Genomic DNA, 22,685 nt, shown 5'->3' on the forward strand with positions numbered 1-22,685 from the left:
TACTCTATAGAGCAAATAGAACCAATATATATTTATAGAAAATTTCACCCCACAGCTACAGAATACCCATTCTTCTCATCAGCATATGGAACATTTTAAAGAATGAACCATATATTAGGTCACAAATCAAGTTACAATAAAATGTAAACAGTTGAAATTATACCAAGTATATTCTCATAACACAAAGGAATAAAACTAGAAATAAACAAGAAGAATACAAAATGTAAAAATATGTAGAACCTAAACAACAGGCTAGTTATTAATGGGTTATTGAAGAAATTAAAAATGAAATAAAGAATTATTGAAACAAATGACAATAAAAGTAGAGCATATAAAAATCTGTGGGATACAGCAAAAGTGGTATTAAGAGGGAAGTTTATTGCAATAGGTGCTTAAAGTAAAAAAAATAGAAATATCTCAAACAATCTAATGGTGCATCTACAAGGCTTAGAAAATAAGAACAAACCACGCTCCAAATTAGCAGGAGGCAAGAGATAATAAGAAACAGAGTAGAAAGAGTTTCAAAAGCTTGATAAATGGAAAGGCTGGCTTTTTGACAAGGTAACAAAACAGCCACACCTTTATCCAAAGAGAAAAGGAGAAAAAATCTAAATAAAATTAGAGATGAAAAAGGAGACATTACATGGAAATACAAAGGATCAAAAGAAACTACTACAGAGAACAATCTGCTAACAAATCGGAAAACCTCAAATAAATGGATTAATGATTACATATAACCTACCAATATTAAATCAAGAAGACATTAAAAACAAGCAATGAAACTGAAGCAGTAATTAATTCTCCCATCAAAGAAAAGTTCGGGACCTGATGGTTTTACAACTGAGTTCTTTTTTTTTTTCTAAAGATTTATTTTATTTATTTGAAAGAGTTACAGAGAGAGGTAGAGAGAGAGAGAGAGAGAGAGAGAGAGGTCTTCTATCCGCTGGTTCACTTCCCAGATGACCGCAAGGCCAGAGCTGTGCAGATCTGAAGCCAGGAGCCAGGAGCCAGGAGATTCTTCCAGGTCTCCTACGTGGGTGCAGGGGCCCAAGGACTTGGGCCATCTTCTACTGCTTTCCATGCCATAGCAGAGAGCTGGATTGGAAGTGGAGCAGCCAGGAAATGGAGAAGCTCATATGAGATGCCGGCGTTTCAGGCCAGGGCTTTAACCCGCTGCACCACAGTGCCTGCCCCAACTACTGAGTTCTATAAAACATTTAATGAGGAATGAACTCCAATACTTTTCAAACTATCCAAAAATACTGAAAAGGATGGAACTCTGCCAGACTTTCTAATGAGGTCATCATAACTCTGATACCAAAACCAAAAAAAGACACAACACAAAGAAAAAAAAAAAAAAACCACATACCAATACCATTGATGACCACAGATGTAAAAATCTCAATAAAATTTTAGCAAAATGAATGCAGCACTACATCACAAAGATTCTGCATCATGATCAAGTAGGGTTTATCCTAGAGATGCAAGGATGGTTCAACATCCACAAATCAATAAATCACATCAACAGAATGAAGAACCAAAATGAGATATCATCTCAAGGGATGCAAAAAAATCTGATAAGATTTCAACATCTCTTTATGACAAAAACTCCCCACTAACAAGGTATAGAAGGAACATACCTCAAAATTATAACCCATAGCCAATAACATAATGAATAGGGAAAGTGTGAATCCCCTCAGATCTGGAATAAGACAAAGATATCACTTTCACCACCCTTATTCAAAATAGTATTGAGAGTACTATCAAAAGCAATTAAAGCAGAGAAAGAAAGCACATCAAAATTGGAAAGGAGGAAGTGAAAATATACATGTTTGTAGATTACATGGTGTTCTATATTGAGAAGCCTAAATCCTCCACCAAAAACTTTAAGAACTTATTAACCAATTCACTAAACTCACAGGATACAGAATTGGCATATTAAAAAGTTGCATTTTATACACCAATAATGATCTCATTGAAAAAGAAATCAAGAAGAAAATTTCATTCAACATAGCTACAAAAGCTGGAAATGGATCTACCATATGACCGAGCCATCCTGCTGCTGGGACTTTATCCAAAGGAAATGAAATCAGCATATGAAAGAGTTATCTGTATATCCCACACTTATTGCAGCTCAACCCCAGATGTCCATCAACTGATGACTAGGACAAAGAAATTGTGGAATAGATATATAGTGTAAATATATATTATATACAAACATAATATATATGTAGTTCCTATATATATATATATATATACACACACACACACAGTATGGAATATTACTCAGCCATAAAAAGAATGAAATCCTGTCTTTTGCAAAAAAATAGATGCAACTGGAAACCATTATGCTTAGTAAAACAAGCCAGTCCCAAAAAGACAAATTTCATATGTTTTCTCTGATATGTGGCAGTTAATATAGAATACAAAAAATGCATAGGAAGGAAATGGATATCTTTTGATCTGTTTTTAGCCCTTATTTATACTCATGTGGAACTGTAGTCTTCCTACTTTTTCTTGTTCAATATTATAGTTAGTGGTGTGTTAAACCTGTGATTATAGAGTGCACTGAAAGTATGTCTTTGCAAAAATTAAAGAAAAAAAAGGAAGGAAGGAAGAAGATGAACTGAGAGAGGGAGGAGAGAAGGAGGGAAGTATAGTTATCTTCTTACAACTGTACCCATGAAATACATGAAATCTGTTCTCTTTATATTAATAAAAATTTTTAAAAATGCTCAAATATTTAGGAATAAATGTAACCAAAGAAGTGAAAAATATCTACAATGAAAATTATAAAACATGGATAAAAGAAATCATCAAGGACACATTCACAAAAATGGAAAGATACTTCTTACTAATAGATTTGAAAGAAGTAAAATCATTAAAATGCCCATAGTATCTAAAGCAATCTACAGATTCAGTGCAATCACTACCAAACTACCACTGATATTCCTTACAGAATCAGAAAAAAAAATCCTAAAATTCACATGAAACCACAAAAGATCCAGATCAGCCAAAGCAATCCTGAGCCATTCTGAGCAAAAAAAAAAAAAATCAAGCTGGAAGCATCAAAGTCCCTAATTTCAAAGCATACTATAAAGGTACAGTAATTAAAACAGCATGCTACTGGTATAAAAACACATAGATCAATAGAACATAATAACCCAGAAATTAATACATGTATATACATACAATTGAATAATACATACAAGAACATACATTCAATAAAGGATAATCCTATCAATATATTGGTTGGTAGATGTACATATGTAGAAGTATGAAATTAGAATATACTTCTCACCATATACAAAAAGCAGCTCGAGGTGGGTCAAAGACCTAGATGTAAAACCTGAAACTGAAAATTCTAGAAAACAAACAGAAAACACTTCATGACACTGGTATGGATGATGAGTTTTTGGATAAGACCCTGAAAGTGCAGGCAACACAAGCAAAATTCGACAATGGAATTGTATCAAATTCAGAAGCTTCTGCACAGCAAGGAAAACAAGTGATAGAGTGAAGAGACAGCCAAAAGAATGGGAGAAAGTATTTGCAGGCAACTTCTCTGGCAAAGGATTAATATCTGGAATATATCAGCAACGAAAAATCTCGACAAGAGAGAAACAACCAGTATAATTCAGAAATAGGCAAAGGATCTGAATAGTTCCCAAAGAAATAGAAGTGGCCATCAAAATACTTTTTGTTCAGTATCACTTGCCATCAGAGAAATGCAGATAAAACCACAGAGAGATATCACCCTACCCTTGTCAGAATGGCTATTATAAAAAAGACAGTAAAAAATGCTGGCGAGGAGTCAGAAAAATGGAAACTCTTAAACACTGTTGGTGGGAATCTGAATTAGTGCTACCACTATGGGAACAGTATTGAGATTTCTTTAAAAACTAGAATGAGAGTGGCCATATGATTCAACAATCCCACTAGTGGGAATATACTGAAAAGACATGAACTTGTATCAAAGAATACCTGATCCCCTGTGTTTGCACTGCTCACAATAACTGAAACATGGAATTCACCTGTCCATCATCAGGTGAATGGATAAAGAAAATGTGGTGTATAGACACAATGGAATACTAGTCAACCATGAAAGAGAATGAAATCCTATCATTTGCAGTAAAATAGCTGGAACTACAGGATTTCATGTTGCATAAAATAAGCCAAACACAGAAAGGCAAATGCTGCAAGTTCTCTGTCACATGCAGGAGTTAAAATTAAAAAAAAACCTCAATCTGAACCCAAATGTTGATTACTAGAGACTAGGAGAGGTGAGAAGGCTAGAGAAGTGTGGATTAAAAAATCAGAGAAGCTGAATATGTTCCATTGATTGTGACAAATATGTGAATATAAGATGCCAGCAATAGGGGAGGTGGGAGTGAGCTGTATCTGGGAACTCTATATTACTACTTCATAATTTTTATTTCATAAATTTAAAACTATTCTGAAATAAAGTGTTTAAAAAGGGTTTAAAAATGGAACAAAAAATTGCAAAAGAAAACAATGCACCTAACAGTGTGATAAACATGGCATTACAAATAGTGGACATATAAAGGATAATTTAAAGATATATTGGGGAAAATTAATTTTTAGGAATGATTTTTAATTTCCATCTCAAATGATCCACCAAAATAAAACAAATGAAATGTAGAATAATACTTAAAATTAAGCCATAAAAATAAAAATGAGTAAGAAATTTAAGCATATATTCACAAAAGAAGATATATGAATGGTTTCTATGGGCATGAAAAAGTACTCAACAACAGTACAGTCATCAGTAAATGCTAACTAATATCATAAGGAGATTCCAGCTTCCAAAATAGTTAAAATTAAAAACAATGACACCACCAAAGTTAGAAAAGATTTAGAGCAACTGGAATTATCAAACACAGTTGGTGGACATATAAAATAATAGAATTATTTCTTAACATATTCTAGAAATTTTTTCTAAAACTAATCACACACTAATGCAATGACTCATCAATTCTACTTCTAACATATTTGCACAATAGAAATATGACTACACAACTATAGTCATCAAAACAGCATAGTATTAGTGTAAAAACAGACACATAGACCAATGGATCAAAAAGCCCAGAAATAAACCCACATGCCACGTTAATTGAGTTTTAACAAAGTACCAAGAACACACAAAATACAAAGTACAGTATCTTCAGTAATGGTGGTGGGAAAACTGGATATCCTCAGAATGAACATAGACCCTTAGCACACACCATACACAAAAATCAACTCGAACTAAAAACTTCAATAGAAGACTTGAAACTCAAACCACTAGGAAAAAAATTAGGAAAAGGCTCCATGACATTGGCCTGGGCTATGATTTTCTTACTCATGAATCCCAAAGGTCAGTCATTGAAAGCAAACATAGACAAGATTGCAGGATTGCATCAAACTAGAAGGCTTCTGCATAGCCAAGAAAACAATAAGCAGAGTGAAGAGACCACCTACAGAATAGAGAAAATATTGCAAAGCCATATATCTAATAAGGGATTAACATTCAAAATATAAAAGAATCTCAACTCAAGAGCAAGAAAACAAATAACAGAACTCAGAGATGGACAAAGGACCTGAATAAACAAGTCTCATAAGACACACAAATGACCAATAGGTACAAGAAGTATGTTCCAAGATCCCCAGTAGATACCTGAAACTACAGATAGTAGCCCACTCTGTGTATACCACGGTTTTTCCTATATATACATACATATATACACATACACATTCCTATATATACATATATATATATATATATACATATATATATACATATATATGTGTGTGTTGCATTAATTAGTTAGCCACAATAAGAGATTAACAATAACCAAAAATAAAAAGGATTATAGCAGTATACAGGACTTTAATAAAAGTTACAAGAATGCTAGGTCTCTAAGTGTCTTACTTTATTGAACTCACCTTCTTCTTGTGATGATGTGAGATGACACTTACATGAGACACTTTATGGCTTCTCTTTGGCATTTGAATTTCCAGCATCACCACTTTTGCACTTTGGGACCATTCTTAAGAGGAGGATTTCTTGAACATAAGCACTGTGATACCTTACCAGTTAACCTGATGACCAAAATTACTACCATGTGACTACCATGCAGGTAGTGTATGCTTTGTGGATACACTGGACAAAGGGATGATTCATGCGCAAGTAGGATGGACTAGGACAGCATGAGTTTCCACACACTACTCAGATCAGCACTCAATTTAAAACGTGCAAATTGCTTATGGAATTTTCCACTTAATATTTTTGGACCACAGTTAACCACAAGTAACTGAAATCATGGCAAACAGAACTGGATAGGAGGGCAATTCCATTTGTGAAAAAATGCTCAACAATGCTAATTATCAGAAAAATGCAAGCTAAAACCACAATCAGATACCACTTCAGACATGTTAAAATGGTTTTTATCAAAAAAGACAAAGGATAACCAATGCTAAGGAGGATGTGGAGAAAAGGGAACATTGATACTCTTTTGGTAGGGATATAAATTAGTACATCCATTATGACAAACAAAATGAAGTTGCTTACAAAAACAAAAAACTACCATACAATCTAGCAATCCCACTAAAGGATATATCCAAAGAAAGTAAATTAATATTTTAAATAGGGGCCGGCGCCGTGGCTCACTAGGTTGATCCTCCACCTTCGGCGCCGGCATCTCATGGGGTGTCGGGTTCTAGTCCCGGTTGCCCCTCTTCCAGTACAGCTCTCTGCTGTGACCAGGGAGGGCAGTGGAGGATGGCCCAAATGCTTGGGCCCCTGCACCCGCATGGGAGACCAGGAAGAGGCACCTGGCTCCTGGCTTCAGATCAGCGCAGCACCGGCTCTGGCGGCAATTTGAGGAGTGAACCAACAGAGGGAACACCTTTCTCTCTGTCTCTATCTCTCAATATCTATAACTCTACCTGTCAAATAAAAAAAATCAAGTAGCTATCTGAAGTTCAATGGCTATTGCAGCACTATACACAATAATCAAGATATTAGATCCACCTCAGTGCCCATCGATGAATAGATAAAGAAAATTGGTATATATGCACAATGGGACAAACTCAGCCTTATGAAAGGAGGATATTCTATCACTTGTGATGCCAACATAAATGTCACATTATATTAAGTGAAATGAACCAGGCACAGAAGGACAACTACCACATCATCTCACTCCAGTGTAGGATCTAAAAAGTCAAACTCACAGATGCAGAGTAGAGAGGTGGGGTGGATTGTGGATACACTGGTCGAAAGACATAAAATTTGAGTTAGACAGGAAGGATATGCTCAACAGATCTATATTGTACAAATGGTAATGAAAATTTCAAAGAGAAAAGTGTTCTCCCCACACAGACACATCCACACAACTGTCAGTTTGTGAGGTAATGCCTTTGTTATTAGCTCAATTCAGCCATTCTAGAATACATACACATTTCAAATCATTACAATACATACCATAAATATATGATCTTATGTATCAGTAAAATGTGATAAATATGCTCACAAAAACATTTGTGTAAGAATTTCCATAGTAGATTTATTTGTCTCTTTGGGACTGGCTTAATTCACTCAGCATGATGTTTTCCAGATTGCTCCATCTTGTTGCAAATGACCGGGTTTCATTGTTTTTTACTGCTGTATAGTATTCTATAGAGTACATGTCCCATAGTTTCTTTATCCAGTCTACTGTTGATGGGCATTTGGGTTGGTTCCAGGTCTTAGCTATTGTGAATTGAGCTGCAATAAACATTAATGTGCAGATGGCTTTTTGTTTGCCAATTTAATTTCCTTTGGGTAAATTCCAAGGAGTGGGATGGCTGGGTTGTATGGTAGGGTTATATTCAGGTTTCTGAGGAATCTCCAGACTGACTTCCATAGTGGCTTAACCAGTTTGCATTCCCACCAACAGTGGGTTAGTGTCCCTTTTTCCCCACATCCTCTCCAGCATCTATTGTTGGTAGATTTCTGAATGTGAGCCATTCTCACCGGGGTGAGGTGAAACCTCATTGTGGTTTTGATTTGCATTTCTCTGATTGCTAGTGATCTTAAACATTTTTTCATGTGTCTGTTGGCCATTTGGATTTCCTCTTTGGAAAGATGTCTGTTGAGGTCTTTGGCCCATATCTTAAGTGGGTTGTTTGTTTTGATGTTGTGGAGTTTCTTGATTTCTTTGTAGATTCTGGTTATCAACCCTTTATCTGTAGTATAGTTTGCAAATATTTTTTCCCATTCTGTTGGTTTCCTATTCACTTTCCTGACCATAGATTTATTCAGAGTAGCCAAGAACTGAATTCAGTCAACAAACCTATCCACTGAGCAATAGTGATTGTCAATACGATGGGATAATAATAAAAAAGAGTGAACTGATACATCCAACAGCATGGATAGATTGCAGAAGCATGCAGAGTAGTCTTGTATATGAAAAGTATATGCGGAGTAATTCTACTTGGATGAAGAACAGAACAGGTAAAGCTGACGAACGGTACAATAAACCAGCATGGGCGTTGCCGGTGGTGGCTGAGGGTGGAGGCTGACTGAGGAGAGGTGGGAAGCTGAAGTCAATGTTCTTGTTCTTAATGGCAGTTTGGGTTGCACAGGTGTTCCCAGTCAACATATGTGTATTTTTGGGCCGGCACTGTGGCTCACTAGGCTAATCCTCCGCCTTGCGGTGCCGGCACACCGGGTTCTAATCCCGGTCGGGGCACCGATCCTGTCCCGGTTGCCCCTCTTCCAGGCCAACTCTCTGCTGTGGACAGGGAGTGCAGTGGAGGATGGCCCAAGTGCTTGGGCCCTGCACCCCATAGGAGACCAGGAGAAGCACCTGGCTCCTGCCATCGGATCAGCGCGGTGCGCCGGCCGCAGCGCACCTACCGCGGCGGCCATTGAAGGGTGAACCAACGGCAAAAGGAAGACCTTTCTCTCTGTCTCTCTCTCTCACTGTCCACTCTGCCTGTCAAAAAAAATATAAAAAATAAATTTAAAAAAATTTAAAAAAAATAAAAAAATGTGTATTTTTAATCTACACATTTTCTTGTGTGTGTTTTCTATCTGCAAACTTTTTAAAAACTATAAACAAATAATAAACTCTATCATGTTCATGCTGTTAGGGAGAGAAATAATGATGTTTCCACTTTACTATGGAAATGCAACAAAAATAACACGAGAGTTGGCATTTAGCCTACCCGCTAAGACATCTGTGTCCCACATTGGAATGCCTGGGTTAAATTCTTGGCTCTGACTCCAGACTCCAATTTCTAGCCAGTTCAGATCCTGGCAGGCAGTCCTGAAGGTTCAAGTAATTGGATTCCTGCCACCATGAGGGAGACCTGAATTAAATCCCTGGTTCCTGCTTCCTGGCTCCAGCCCTGGCCCAGCTGTAGCAGGCATTTGGGAAGTAAACCAGCAATTAGGATCTCTCTCTCTCTCTCTCTCTCTCTCTCTCTCTCTCTCTCTTACTTCCTCTCTTTCCCTCTCAAATAATTACATTTTTAAAATAACATGGGTTGATAGAGATGTGGAGAGGTAGATACTTGATGTTCATAGTTGCCATGGTTTGAGTGTTCCCTGAAGTTCATGTTTTGGAGACTTAAACTCCCAATGCAACAGTGTTGAGAGGTGCAACCTTTAAAGGGAGAGTGGATTAATGCCATTACAGAGGGAGTGTGTTCCTGATAAAAGGACAAGTTCACTCCCCCACTCCCCCATCCACTGGCCCTTCTGTTTTCTGACATGGGATAACACTGCAAGAAGTCCCCAGCAGAAGGGGGCCCTAGGACCTTGGACTTCCCAGCCTCAAGAATTGTCAGACATAAATCTTTGTTCTTTATAAATTACCTAGTCTCAGGTTTCCTATGTATCATGAATTTTAATAAACATCGTTTAATTCTATCTTTCCATGAACTTTTTGAAGTTCCTTCCTACAGGTCTACACCCAATTCCCAGAAACTCTGAATATAAAATTACACAGCAAAGGAGAATGAAGTTTCCAGTTGGAATTCAGTTGGCTGTCAAGTGACCCTGAGATGGGACTTCATTCCGAGTTATCCAGATGGAGCCCAATCTAATCACAAGGGTCCTTAAAGCAGAGTAGGAAAGCAGAACAGGAGAGTCAGAGGAGACGTGAGTTTGGAAAAAGGGCCAGATATGTGTGGCACGGCTGTCTCTGGAGCTAGAGGAGAGAGGGCATGAGCCTAGGACTTCTGGCAGCCCCTAAACCCTGGAGAAGGCCAGCAAATCTTCCTGGAGGCCTCCAGAAAGGAGTGCACCCAGCCCATGTCTTAGTCCACTGAGACCCACTTCAGAGTTCTCGTTCCTGGCACTGGAAAACAGTAGGTTAGTGTTCAGCCATGGAGTGTGTTGTAATTGGTTACAATAGCAACAGGAAATGAAGGCACATGGTACTGGCAGAATCCAGGTGGTGAGCATAAGAAGGTTTGCCATAAAATTCTCACAATTTTGAAAATTTTCACAATAAAATATTGGGAAAAATGAAACCACAGACCATTTCTTTTTTTTTTTTTTTTTGGACAGGTAGAGTCATAGACAGTGAGAGAGAAAGAGAGAAAGGTATTCCCTCTATTGGTTCACTCCCCAAATGGCCGCTACAGCCTGCGCTATGCTGATCCAAAGCCAGGAGCCAGGTGCTTCGTCCTGGTCTCACATGCGGGTGCAGGGGCCCAAGCACTTGGGCCATCCTCCACTGCCCTCCCAGGCCACAGCAGAGAGCTGGATTGGAAGAGGAGCAACTGGGACTAGAACCTGGTGCCCATGTGGGATGCTGGCACCGCAGGCAGAGGATTAACCAAGTGAGCCACAGAGCTGGCCCCTACCACAGACCATTTCTAAGTAAGAAAGCAAAATTAGAAACCATGCGGGAACAGTGACTGTAACATTTTCCAATACCCATACAGAAAAACTATGATTAATGAAGGGGAAATGATAAACCAGGAAGAACTTTTTGTCAATTTTAAACAAAAATGCAATATCCTTTATATATTAAGAATTTTCTAGGGCTGGCGCTGTGGTGTAGGAAGTTAAAGCCCTGGCCTGAAGCACCTGGCTCCTGGCTTCGGATCAGCACAGCTCCAGCCATTGCGGCCATCTGGGGACTGAACCAGCTGACAGAAGACCTCTTTCTCTGTCTCTACCTAACTCTGTCTTTCAAATAAATAAAATAAATTTAAAAAAAAAATTTTACAAATTAGTATGAAGGAAACACTAATAGAAGAGAAAAAAAGAATAGGATAATCGGATAAATAGTCAATAATCTTATTAAAAATGATCCCTGGCCGGCGCCGTGGCTTAACAGGCTAATCCTCCGCCTTGTGGTGCCGGCACACCGGGTTCTAGTCCCGGTTGGGGCGCCGGATTCTATCCCAGTTGCCCCTCTTCCAGGCCAGCTCTCTGCTATGGCCTGGGAAGGCAGTGGAAGATGGCCCAAGTCCTTGGGCCCTGCACCCGCATGGGAGACCGGGGGAAGCACCTGGTTCCTGGCTTCGGATCAGCGAGATGCGCTGGCCGCAGCGGCCATTGGAGGGTGAACCAACAGCAAAAGGAAGACCTTTCTCTCTGTCTCTCTCACTATCCACTCTGCCTGTCAAAATAAATAAATAAATAAAAATTTAAAAAAAAAAAAGAACAATGCTTCTTAAAAAAAAAAAAAAATGATCCCTGGGACCAACGTTGTGGCATAGCAGGTTACGTTACTGCCTAAAATGCTGGCATTCCAGTTAGAGTCCTGGCTGCTCCACTTCCAATCTAGCTTCCTACTAATGGCCTAGGAAAACCAGCGGAGGATGGTCCAAGTGTTTGGACCCCTGCCACATATATGGGAGACCCAGAAGATGCTCCTGATTATGGCCTGGCCCAGCCCTGATCATGGCAGCCATCTAGGGAGCAAACCAGCAGATGGAAGATCTATGTCTTTCGCTCTCTCCCTCTAACTCAGACTTCCAAATAAAAAAATTCTAAAAAATATTTTAGAATTCTATCTACAAAGCATGTTAAATCTATTAAAAATTAAGAATTAATTTTTATTTATTTGACAGGCAGAGTTACAGAGAGAAGCAGAGACAGAGAGAGAGGTCTTCCATCCACTGGTTCACTCCCCAGATTGCCGCAATGGCCAGAGCTGTGCCCATCAGCCAGAGCTGAAGCTGGCGCTTCAGGCCAGGGCATTAACCCGCTCAGCCACAGTGCCAGCCCCTAAATTTTTTTTTAAAGGATCCCTTTACTAGTACTCAGATATTTGCAAATTAAAATAGTAATTAGAACTCATCTTGGCAAATATTTGTTTCTATTAAAATAAGCCATGTTGGTAAGGACCTTGTATTTATCCATTTTTTCAGTACTATAATGAAAATTCCTGAGACTGGTTACTTATAAGAAAAAGAGGCTTATTTAGCTCACAGTTTTGGAGGCTGAAAGTCCAAGCAGCATAGCACTTGCCCTCTCCTGAGGGCCACCTTGGCTGTATCACAATAGCAAGAGTGCACCTGAGATGGGGAGATCACAGGGAAGAGGCAGCCAGAGACTGAATGGCAAAGGGCAGGGCTCCCAGTACGTAGACGCAGCAATTCACTCCCTGAGACCAGTGTCAATCCTTTCTGCAGGCAAAAAGACCCAAGAACTTCCCACGAGGCTCCACCTCTTAGAAGACTCTGCAGCCTAAAGAGTGTCCTACAGGGGTCCAAGCGTGGGGAACAAGCACCATCCAAACTGCAGCACCAGTTCCTTTCCTGTAGAACTGAGTATAACAATAGCGCATACTTCAAATGGTTGTTATCAGGGTTGTTATTCACAAAGCGCCTAAAATAGTCTCTGGCATATTTTTTTTTTAAAAAAACCTACAACAGGGTAGGTTAGGTTACGTAATCAATGAACAGAGTTCCTGGAGAATGAAAGAGAACTGTGTGCTGATGCTATTTCTTCTCTTCCTTTCCTATTTATTTTTCTTTCATTCCCTTTCCATTTTTTGTTACTACCTAAGTTCCTTTCCCTTCGGGGGAATATACAAGGGTACTTTTAAAAGTTCACAGAAAAATGGAATTAAAAGTTTATTTTGATGTCAAAAACTTCTGAAATCCAAAGCAATTTTAATATATGCATTTTCATGAACTTCATTTTTATTTTTGAGATAATGAATTTTAACTTACATTGTAGTCAAAGGCTTGAAGCGCCACTAAATAAAGAACTCAACAAATAAGAAGTAAAAAGACTATAGTTCAGCAGGAATATAGGTAAGGGCTATAAACAATAACATAGGAAAATGTCCATTTCACATATAAACAGTAAATTTTAAAATAGTCACATCATTATAATATTATATCATTCTTCACAATTTGCCAAATTTTTTTTAAAGTTTGACAAAACACTATATGTGAAGCCCAACTGATATACATAGGCATTTGATATTTTTTCAAATTTTAGCTCCCACATATAAGGAAGAACATGCTGTATTTGTCTCTCCGTGTCCACTTAACATGATGTCCTTCAGTCGCAACCTTTTTTATGCAAATGATAGAATTTCATTCCTTTCTATAGCTGAGTAACACTGCATTGTGTGTGTGTGTGTGTGCACACACAATTTCTTTATCCATTCATTTGACAATGGACATCTTGGTTGATTCCATATTTTGGCTCATGGTGGTACAGTTACCTCTTTGATACAATGAGTTCAGTCTTTTGGGTAAATACCCAGCAGTGGGATTGCTGGATCATACGGAAAGTCTGTTTCTAGCTTTGTAAAGAAATCTCCACACTGCTTTCCTACCAATAGTATATAATAAACGTTTCCCCTTATCCACATCCTCACCAGCGTTTGTTACCGTTTGTCTTTTGGATGACAGCCAATCCGACGGGGTGAGGGGACATCTCATGTAGTTTGGATTTGAAGATCCTTCTTGTGCATGGATTTCACACTCCTTTAACACAGAAATAAACTTACTCCTTAATTCCATCTGCAGTGAACTTTTTAAGGACATCCCCCCATATACAGGAAAATAGGGCAACATAAAATCCAAGGCAAAATTGGAAACAGCACCAAATATAGAACTTCACAATTAGAGTATTCATAATCAAACATAAAACATCAGTGTTTCTGTGTGTGCTTGTCCTGAGGATTGCAGGGTGAGGGGAGGAGGAGCCAGGACAAGGTCCAAGACTCCAGGCCTGGTAAATCAGGCCACACTCCCATGGGTCAGCTGAGCCTGGGCCACTCCAACAGCAGTTAGCGGGGAACCTGCAGTAAGAGGAACCTTCCCAGCTTCTCCACGAGGCTGCACTTCTATCCAGAGATGACTATGTATGGGCTGGGGAGGTCCCCACGTGTTAGTCTTTTTGGCCCTTAGCTATTTACCAAGGGTCCCTAGACATATCCCCACCCCAGAATGGCACCAGCACCAGGAAAAAGCCGAGTGCATGTCTCATGTTGGTTCTGCATCACTGATAAAGAACTACCATTTCTTTTACATAATAAAAGGTAAGCTGGCATTTGCTGCACACAGCTGCACAGTAGCTTGGTCTCTTCTAAACGCGTTTGAAGAGTTATACATAGTTAAATCAAACAAACAGGGAAAGAGATGTATGCGACATCTCATATCACACTGCCGATCTAGATGGATCTCAGAAAGTTAGGAGTAAGTGATTGAACCTGGAAATCAATTACATAGGGGCGTTAAGGAGCTTTGCTCTACTCTTTTCACTTTATATCGAGACTTTGGCGTCAGACCGGAAACAGAATGCCTGTGTGTTAGAGGACTTGGAAATGACCCTGTGTCAGTTATATCACTTTCCTTCCCAAATGTTGAAACAGTGGTTGCAGCATGCCCCGAGGCCTCATACACTCAACACCAAGGCCAAGGCTCACCAAATTCTAGGTCCAATTAGTCTCCTCTTTGGCCTATTTAGTGAAGGTTTCAGGTTAGATCTAATTTGGACCCTAGCCAGACCGTTGTCATAAGAGCTCTTACACACACTTTCCTCTGGGGCCTCTGAGAAGGACTCGGGTTTCTGGTGAGATCTACCATATCAAGGCCAAAAGGATAGCGGTTACCTCCCTGAAATCCTTAGGGGACGCAGGGACCCATGTGTGGTTCACTCCAAGCTCTGCAAAGCTCTTAAGAGGAGAGTCTAGCTCATGACTTCTCAAGTGTGCTTCCCAAAAGCAAGATTCTGGCATTTCAAGGAGACGGCTAGCATTGAAAGAGCCTGACCTCCCTCTGGATGTGTGTAAGGTAACTGCAGAGTGGACTGGGCAGACGGGGCACTCAGAGCCAGAGCCAGTGGTGTCTCAGAGAAGCTTGATCTGGGCATGGAGTGGGATCATGAACTGCGGGGCTGACAGTTGCTGGATGTGGGTGCCAAGCGTGTCACACCCTGCATGGCTTGTGATGATCATTGCTTTGGATACAGGAATGAACCAATTAAACTTAATTAAATGATTAAGCTTAATTAAGTTGTAATCCAGGTTTTTGATTTCCCAGCAGTGGGTATAGTTCAGATTTGTGGTTAATAGGGCAATTTCATAGAAACCAAATTATAAATCAGATTCTTCGTGGGCCAGTGGAGGGGGAGGGGTAAAGAGGCTTTATGTGATTGGCCCGCTTGGTCCATCCCATTTTAGCCAAAGGCAACAATTCAATGAAGAGTTTTGTTTGGTGGTTCATGACATAGTTTTGCATTGCCTTGGTCCCAAAATTCATAGACAAAAAGTTGTAGCTCTTGTTTTTTGTCTTGTATGGTGCTCATGTGAAATGAGTATTGAGATTGATGTCCAGAATTGAGGAAGAATTTTACCTTCTTGCCCAAATGTTGCCCCCTCAGTCAGTCTACCCCATCGATGCCATGAGCCTAAAAACATATTCAGGTCACCAACACTTGAATTTTCATCAAAATACAACAGAATTCACTATGCTTTCCTTCTAATACTTACCATCCCAATCGCCTGTCTGCTGCATGATAGATAAAACACAGTGTCCGGAGCCGGTATCAGGGAAGACAGCAGGCCAGGGCCAGAAACTGTGTAGTTAATATCCAGAGACCAAGAGTCTTCAAAACATTCTATTCCATAGAAACCACGCATGGATTTCAAAAAATTTTGCACAAAAACAAATGTATCTTTTAATTCAATTTTCTGTGAACTTTTTGAAGTACTCTCATCTAGGAAGACACGAGGGACTGATACACTGGAGGCTGACTTACAAAGTGGCCCATCATTTACTTCTTTTCAGACAAAATACAACTGTCCAGTGGGCAGGCTGTTTGTGGGAACTGGCCAATATTCATATTCTTCCCATGAAGAAATCGATTTGGAGAGACCATTAGAAGGTTGTTGGATAAGCATCAAGTGCAAGCAAGAGTGGTTTGTTTTGGTGATGTTAATGGGGGATGCTCTCGAGTTTTGTCACACTGATTCCTTGTTCCCCTTCTGCTCTGGAACATGTTTGTTCTTCCAACAAACATGTGAGTGACCTGGAGAACTGGGCTTCTCCTTGGAATGGTGTTGAAAGTACACCAGCCCCCTACCAAAATGTTCTTGCCCATACAATCTGGCTCATCTTAATTCCATTATCAATTTCTCCCAGAGGAATTATTCCCACTGAGCTTTGATTTAATCTCTTGCATGTTGGTTCTCCTGAATTTTGGTCTCAGAGGACACATTCACTTTGAAGCTATTTCTTTGCTCGACTTGATCATCTTTCCATCAAGAGATAGATCAAACTTGGCTGTTGGACAACATGGACATTCTCACATAACAGTCAGTGGCAGCACTGTATGGGTAACCAAAGAGGGACTCCATCCTTCAACTATACAACCGAACTCCTTAATTTGGAATTCACCATCCAGCAATTTTCCTTCTAGCCTCCATGAACTTATCTTTCTCTCCATACATTTGGTAATAATAATCAGACTCTCAAATATAGTAAAAAGAGGGACATCTCAGAAGTTTGCCTCTCACTCAAATTTATGTGACCTGACTGGAACTAGAACATGGAAGTGTGTTCTGAGCTGATTTCTCTCCACATCTGAGTGATGTGCTAGTCCTTCACCTCCTTCTGATCATTGGAGGCTGCTGGTCACCTTATGCTCTGTCTCCCTCTCCTCTCTGTTCTTGGTGAGTTTCCTTTAAGGGGCATGTCCAAATTGGCCACCAGCCCTGAGTCCCTAGGATCTAGACAACTCCACAGCTCCACATTCCAAAAACAATTTAAAATGAGTACCAATGTTTATATGTTTATATATAAACAATCAAATGTTTATATGAGTGAAGGACAGAATCAGACTAAAATAAATTTGATAATGCTACTTACAGGTTTGAAGTATACATATATGCAGATATGTATACATGCACACACACACACAGCTCTTGGAAATTTCTTAGCAATCCTTGGTATTCCTTGGCTTAAAGATAAATGCATTACTCCAATCTTCTACCTTTACATCATTTCCCCCTCTATATCTATCTGACTCTGTGCCCAAATTTCCCCTTTTCAGGTTTACTTATTTATGAGAGAGAGAGAGAGAGACAGAGAAAGTGATCTACCATCCACTGATTCACTCCTCAAATGCCCCCAACATCCAGGGCAGGTCAAAGCCAGGCGCCAGGAACTCCATCAGGGTCTCATACATGGGTGCAGGAGTCTTAGTATTTGGACATTATCTGCTACCTCCCAAGCACATTAGCAACAAGCTGGATCAGAAGTTGAACTCAATCCCAGGCATTCCCCAATATGGGATGGGGGGGTCCCAAAGCAGTGGCTTAATTGGCAGTACCACCGAACCTGCCCCATTTTTTAAGGTTAACAGTCTAAGACCTACCCTAATGACCTCATGTTAACTTGATTACCTCTATATTGCAATACAATCACATTGTGAAGTACTGAAGGGTAAGACTTCAATATATCATTTCTGAGAGGATACAATTAAAACCATTAAACACACATAGGTAGATATTTCAAGAAGTTCATGGCAAATGAAATGTAAACAAGTATTTGAAGAGCAAATGCTTTGCCTAAAGGTTAAGATGCTTGCTTGCATTGGGTTTATGTCTTTGACAAAAACAAGCTGTTGCACAGCCATTGGTACCTGTATTGGGGAAACACAGCATAAAAGCAAGAAGCATACAGCCCCAGTGGCAAAATGTTTTTCATGTCAGAGACCAAGAATTCTCACAGTCGTTTATGTCACCCATTCTTCTATAGACAGAAGTTACCAAAAAAGTGCAATCAAAGATCTTCTCATCTTAGTGATAAAGCCACTAATAAGCCAAAATGTCTGTCGATGTCAACTGCAGAGTGTCAGGCCAGTTCTATCACTGCACGATGCCCTGTCTGATTGCCAAGGTCAAGGGCAAAGGAAACAGGGAAATGGAATCAAAACAATTATAGTTAACAAGGTTGAGGTAGCAAAGGCACTTAATCATCCTCCAATGTAGCCCACCAAACATTTTGGTTGTGAGCTGGGAGCACAGATCCAGTTTGATGTCAAGAATGACTGTTCCATTGTCCATGGATCGCATGAGGAAAATAAGTTATAAAACATGTTGGATGGATTCATTAAAACGTTTGTTCTCTGTCCTGAATGTGAGAATCCTGAAACAGGTCTGCATGTGAATCTCAAAAAGCAAACAGCAGGTAATTCTTACAAAGCCTGTGGCCATCGGGGCATGCTTGATACACATCATACACTCTGCACATTCATTCTCAAAAACCCACCTGAGAACAATGACAGTGGTACAGGAAAGAAAGAAAAGGAAAGGAAGAATGGGAAGGGCAAAGACAAGGAAAATGGCTCCGTATCCAGCAGTGAACCACCACGACCACGAGCAAATGAAATCACGCCACCTCCACGTGCTGCGGAAAAGGAGGAGGAGGACGATGGTGGAGAGGATACAACTGAGGAAACTGGCTGAAACCTGCGACCATGCAGACATTCTGCTGCTCAGTGGCGATTTGGAAAGCACTGTAGAAGAGCAAGTCAACATCAGGTTTGATTTTGTTAAGAAAAACAAAGAGGGTGTTACTGGCTCATCTGACAAGGACATTGTTGCTGAAACAGAAAGACCAGATATAACAGCTATAGGTCCTCTTACTCTGACTGAAATTCTTTTTAGCAAGAAGATCAGAGAACAAATTAAGAAATACTGGCACCATTTCCTAAGATTTTGTCACAACAAAAAGCTCAAAGGTACCTTCTTCATGGTGTAGAGTGTGTGGTAGCAACGCATCAAGCTCCACTCATCTCCAAGAGTCCACACATCTTGAAGGAGATGTATGACGAAGACCTTTTAGAAGAAGAGGTCGTTATGAGCTGGTTGGAAAAGGCTTCTAAGAAATAGGTCTCAAAAGAACTTACCCAAAAGATTCATGTCCAATCAGAACCATGTAGTAAATGGCTGAAGGAGGCAGAAGGAGAATCTTCTGGTGGTGGTGAAGATGAGAACATCGAGGTGGTGTGTTTGAAGATGGACAGTGTACCGAAAGCTGAAACTGTGAAGTCTAACTACAAGGATGATGACATTGATATTGATGCCATTTAAAGGGCCAGATGCAACCCAGCTTAACAATGTAACACTGCAACTTTTTCTCCATTATCAGCCAGAAATGCAATATGTATGTGCAAAAGCCAAAGTAACTTAACATCATACTACACTTTATACTGAAAAATCTATTACTGGGAGTGATCTGTAATTAAACCCAATAAGACATTTAGGGAGTCTGTACAGATCAGTGAGCAGATATAATTTGCTTATTTTATAGCATGTTCCTTTTTGAAAAAACTAGTGATGGACACATTTGGACCACACTTTATAGTTAACAAAAATAAAGATTTGATTTGGGTCATTCTTAAGATTCTTGGCTCTGAATTACTTTGGCTGAAGTAAATGTACCATCATTTAACCTGAAGGGATTCTTGGAGCCTTGATATATTGTTAGGTGCTGAGACCATAATGCGGTCTTCAGCCTATAAGTGTACATATTTGTAATGACCTTATTCAGCCACTAAGAAATATAGCACTTTTAAAATTTTACCTCTGATCCCACAAATTGGCATTTGGTGATGTACTTTTTAAAATTATTATTTAATAAATGTGAATTTACAAAGTGCAACTTTTGTATTGTTGTGGCTTCCCCCGCCCCAACCTCCCTCCTTCCCGTGGCCCTCCCCTCCCTCACTCCCTCTCCCATGCCGCCCTTCATCAAGTTTCATTTTCAATTACCTTCATATACAGAAGATCAACTTAGTATATACTAAGCAAAGATTTCAACAGGCTGCCCTCACACAACCACACAAGGTATAGTAGTGTTGTTTTTAAGTTTCATAGTAAAACACATTAAGGACAGAGATCCTACATGGGGAGCCTGTACCCAGTGACTCCCATTGTAGATTTAACAATTGGCACTCTTATTTATGGCGTCAGCAATCACCCAAGGCTCTTGCCATGAGCTGTCTAGGCTATGGAAACCCCTTGAGTTCACCAACTCTGAACTTGTTTAGTCAAGGCCATATCACAGTGGAGGTTCCTTCCTCCCTTCGGAGAAAGGCACCTCCCTCCTTGATGGCCTGTTCCTTCCGCTGGGGTCTTGTTCACCAGGATCTTTCATTTAGGTTGTTTTTGCTGCCGTGTCGTGGCTTTCCATGCCTGTGAAACTCTCATGGGCCTTTTAGCCAGATCCAAATGCCCCGAGGGTTGATTCTGAGGCCGGAGTGCTGTTTTGGGCATTTGCCATTCTGAGTCTGCTGTGTGTCCTGCTTCCCCTGCAGGATCATTCTCTCCCTTTTAATTCTATCCTTCATTATTTGCTTACTTTTTTAGGTGGAGGTAGACGCTAATCAAATAACAGTGCAACATCTGACTGAGGAGCCAAAGTGACCTCAGTGTCCTATAAAAGTTAATTAACAGCAGGTTTTAAAATCTGAAATTTGTTTCTACAGTTTGTGTACACTTTCCCCAAATTTGTAGTCTTTGAAGTCATGTGCATTGCATATTGGATAAGCCATGGAAATTATATTAACAAAGAAGCATTTTATGTGAAAGTAGTGGTTGCTTCCTACTGAGAAAGAAAACTCAAATTCTGAGGTGTGATTAAATCGTCAACTGATTTTATGTGAGGGGAACAGGTAAAGGTGCATTTAATCTCTAGCAGAAACTGAGCCTAGTTTTTTAACTTTTACCGTTATGGCTTAAAATATAGCTTCAGAAAACTTAGATGTGCTGTATATTTTGCTCAGGTGTGGTTTTTCCCTGAAAACTATGATTTGTTCTTTAATGCCTTTTCCACTTGAGCCACATAGCTTATACTTCCTAGATTTTGATTGCTATCTTGCCAAAATAAGTTGTCACTGTGTTTCAAACTTGATTTTTTTCTGTCTTATTTTTAAAATAAAATTGAAAGCATATTTCTAACTCTGAGCCTCTATTTTGGTGTAAAGCTTGGGATATTTTTTTTTTACTTCACATTGAATCTAGGCAGACACCCAAGAGGCCCATGATAATGGCCAGCGAGTGCAGGTGACTAGGGGCATATACCAGCCCCTGCGGGGCTTCAGGTTTGGACCTGTGACAGAATTCCTGGCCCGATTAGCTGATGTAAACTCATATAATCCTAGTTCTGACTACATATGAGTAGTTATCTTCAAGTTGGAAATTTGTTATGTTTATTTCTTTCTGCAAAACATACACTGTGGGAATTGGGAATCTATATCGTTAAGTTTTGTTTGGAGGATTTCCACAGCATTCCCTCATTTCTTTGTGACCCATCTCACAAATTGTGAGACTTCAATAAGAAATGTATGTAACATTTTTTTTCTTTTTTTAACTTTTATTTAGTAAATATAAATTTCCAAAGTACAGTTTATGGATTACAATGGCTTCCCCCGCCCCATAACTTCCCTCCCACCCACAACCCTCCCATCTCCCGCTCCCTCTCCCACTCCATTCACATCAAGATTCATTTTCAATTATCTTTATATACAGAAGATCAATTTAGTATATATTAAGTAAAGATTTCATCAGTTTGCACCCACACAGAACATAAAGTGTAAAATACTGTTTGAGTACGAGTTATAGCATTAATTCACTTTGAAAAACACATTAAGGACAGGGATCCTATATGAGAAGTACACAGTGACTCCTGTTGTTGACTTAACAATTTGACACTCTTGTTTATGGTGTCAGTAATCTTCCTAGGCTCTTGTCATGAGTTGCCAAGGCTATGGAAGCCTTTGAGTTCGCCGACTTCGGGAAAGAGCAGGCGAACATTTTTTTCACATTGAAATGATATAGGCTGGCGCCGCGGCTCAATGGGCTAATCCTCCGCCTTGCGGCGCCGGCACACCGGGTTCTAGTCCCGGTCGGGGCACCGGATTCTGTCCCGGTTGCCTCTCTTCCAGGCCAGCTCTCTGCTGTGGCCCGGGGAATGCAGTGGAGGATGGCCCAAGTCCTTGGGCCCTGCACCCCATGGGAGACCAGGAGAAGCACCTGGCTCCTGCCATCGGATCAGTGCAGTGCGCTGGCCGTGGCGGCCATTGGAGGGTGAACCAACGGCAAAAAGGAAGACCTTTCTCTCTGTCTCTCTCTCTCACTGTCCACTCTGCCTGTCAAAAATAAAAATAAAAAAATAAAAAATAAAAAGAAATGATATAAACATTTGTTGAA

At 39.9% G+C, this 22,685-nt stretch overlaps 1 pseudogene; it reads left to right on the forward strand.

The window, feature by feature from the left end:
• Positions 1–18,297: 18,297 nt before the first annotated feature.
• On the forward strand, positions 18,298–19,565 carry LOC133765273 (eukaryotic translation initiation factor 5-like; annotated as a pseudogene).
• The last annotated feature ends 3,120 nt before the right edge of the window (positions 19,566–22,685 follow it).

The sequence above is a fragment of the Lepus europaeus genome, chromosome 1, assembly GCF_033115175.1.
Source record: "Lepus europaeus isolate LE1 chromosome 1, mLepTim1.pri, whole genome shotgun sequence".
NCBI classification, from domain to species: Eukaryota; Metazoa; Chordata; class Mammalia; order Lagomorpha; family Leporidae; genus Lepus; species Lepus europaeus.